The 2,785-nt window shown below is 42.9% G+C and overlaps 1 pseudogene; it reads right to left on the reverse strand.

The window, feature by feature from the left end:
- Positions 1-559: 559 nt before the first annotated feature.
- LOC143866444 (AAA-ATPase ASD, mitochondrial pseudogene) lies at positions 560-2,522 on the reverse strand (annotated as a pseudogene).
- Between the last annotated feature and the right edge of the window lie 263 nt (positions 2,523-2,785).

The following is a 2,785-nucleotide window of genomic DNA, read 5'->3' on the forward strand; positions in this document are numbered from 1 at the left end:
ACCCGAATTGGAAATCGGGTTGGGTCGGGTTGAGGAAATTGAAAATCGGGTTGGGTCGGGTTGAACCCAGTCGGATTGGAAATCGGGTTGGGTTGGAAAATATGGGTTCCTCGGGCTGGGTCGGGTTGAGACCTAAGTTGCACCCCTAACGATGACGAAAAAACTACTTTTCCTTATTCATTATGTGCGGGTCAAATTACGGAAAGTTTGATATTACGAATGCAGGACTCGTGTAAAAATATTGACGAATTCTGGGCACCTTAAGAGGAACAACAATTATGGAAACCTCTATATATTGGAGGGCTAGGATCAGCCTATGGAAATTATTTTACGGGCACAACCTAATTATGTTGTGTTCCATCACATGGACGGTTTAGATCAACCTATGATGTGGTCTGTACAGTTCTTTGTCGGCCCGTGCATATTGGTCCTTTCTGCTATTGTTTTAGTTACAGGAAAGTTCTTTTTATTTATTGAACTAGTAAGATCGCATCGAGAACCAATATGCATGGATTGAAATGGATTTAAGTAAGCCTTCCCGGGCAACATAGGCTTATGGTGGAAACAATTGCCACAAGGAAAGACTTCTTGCTGTTTATTCAATCACAAAAGTCATATTTCTTTTGAAGAAGGAAAGCAACTACTAAACATAACATTGTTCCGGGGAACAAGAAAAGGGTGGAAATTCATCATCTGGAGAATTTGGATGTGTTAAAAATATTCGTGTGATCACTACTCTAAAGTGTGATTACTATTTTCATGTGGCTTTACTTGCCTTCTCCTCTGATGTCGCCATTATTCGCCATTGCTGTATCTCCACTGTTGTTTTCTTTTGATTGAATGGCTTCTTCCTTGGCCTTTTCTTTTGTTTGACTTGCTTCTTCCTTGGCCTTGGCCTTTTCTTTTGATTGACTTGCTTCTTCCTTGGCCTTTTCTTTTGATTGAATTACTTCTTCCTTGGCCTTGTGAAGGTCATGAATTAGGTTTCTAAGGCATGTTTCAATATTTTCAGCAGAAGTAGCGATGGAGGACTTGGGCATCAGGTTCTCTGCAACGTCTGCGGGAGTGATGTTGGCCTCTTTCATCAGTCTGCAGATGTCCTCAAATAAAGGATGCGAATCGAGGTCTAGATAGTTCTTGGCGAGCACCTTGAATCCTTCAAAACTGCAGTAAGATAGCTCAATGTGCTTGTCCATCCGACCTCTCCTGACCAGAGCTGGATCCAACTTGTCCAGATAGTTAGTGGTGAAGATGATGAGATGTTCTCCTCCACAGGAGGACCAGAGTCCGTCGATGAAATTGAGAAGTCCTGAGAGGGTAACTTTGCTGCTACTTTTCTCCTCTTTGTCTGGTTTAGGGGGAAGTTGTTTCTTCTCATCCTCCTCCTCCTCCTCTTTTTTCTTCTCAGCTTTCTTCCGTTGGCCAGACAGGTCTAGAGAGCAGTCTATATCTTCAATGACGATGATTGACTTGCTCGTGGTCTCTATGAGAAGCTTCCTTAGGTCTGTATTGTTCTTCACAGCAGTTAATTCAAGGTCATAAATGTCATAGTCCAAGAAATTGGCCATGGCGGCAATCAATGTGGATTTTCCTGTGCCCGGTGGGCCATAAAGTAGGTATCCTCTCTTCCATGCCTTCCCAATCTTTTTGTAATAATCTTTTGCCTTGCTGAAAGTCAAGAGGTCTTGTATGATCTCTTCCTTCTTTTCTGGGTCCATAGCCAATGTTTGAAATGTCGCCGGATGCTCAAAGACGGCGTGGCTCCACACTGAAGACTTGTACCCATACCATTTCTCGGTGGGATTATTGGTGAATAGCTTTCGCTGCTGGTTTCTAAGCTTTATTGATTTTCCTTCTGCAACAACATGGTTAAGATACTCATCTATGATGAGTTGTCGGTGCTTCCGGTGGAATCTGAGGCGGTAATATCGGCTCTCCTGGGTTGCTGTGGACCAAGGGTTAGCTTGGCTGGAGGAAGTTTTCTTGTTGGCACTCCACCAAAGCTTCGCACCGCGGAATTCATCGGTGACTTGCTCATAGTCATCCATGCAGAGAGTAAGATTGCTGCTATCCTTCCCCTCTTGGACCTTGAGTCTCTTGGCATCTTTGGTTGAGTTGGCCATCAGATAGGATTGGATGGCGGTGTAGGCCTCGCTCCGCTTAAATCGTTCGCCGCTGTATTCTTGGATTGCGATATCTAGGTAGGGATTTAGAAATCCTGTCAATCTTATGGTGTATTTTGTAAGCAGGTTTTGGAGCTGAATCGGGCAGTATTGTCTAACAACTGCCCATAAGAACATGATGCTTGCAAGGGTTGAACCCAGTCCAGCCAATAAACCTTGCTCCATCATATTTCTCTTTGATTTGCTCTCTCTCTTTTAAAAGACCCAGGTTTTTGCTGCCTTGCTTGATAGAATCCCATACTTCCCTCCTCCCTCTTATATAAGCATACAGAAACTGAGTAGATTTCACATTGAAGTTATGTTGGAAGGAACTACACGTCTTCATTTTGGATTTTGCATTTTCCATTTTCCATTTTCTCTGAATTGGATGTCATCTGTGAACCATTGATTTCACATTAGGAAAATTAGCTTTTAGGACTTTGGCATTTTGCATAAGAAAATGACATGTGGTGGGGCCTTGGAATGCTTGCATTTGATTCCTTGGAGACGAAGGGAAGACCCAAAGAGCTAAAGCAGTAGACCAAAACTAATACCCAGTAAAAATAATAGAATATAAAACCGACCAAAGACTTGAGAGACCCAGAATAGAGAAGACACATACC

This window comes from Tasmannia lanceolata, unplaced genomic scaffold (assembly GCF_043159265.1).
Source record: "Tasmannia lanceolata isolate RefF3 unplaced genomic scaffold, GAP_Taslan_0.1 ptg000002l, whole genome shotgun sequence".
NCBI classification, from domain to species: Eukaryota; Viridiplantae; Streptophyta; class Magnoliopsida; order Canellales; family Winteraceae; genus Tasmannia; species Tasmannia lanceolata.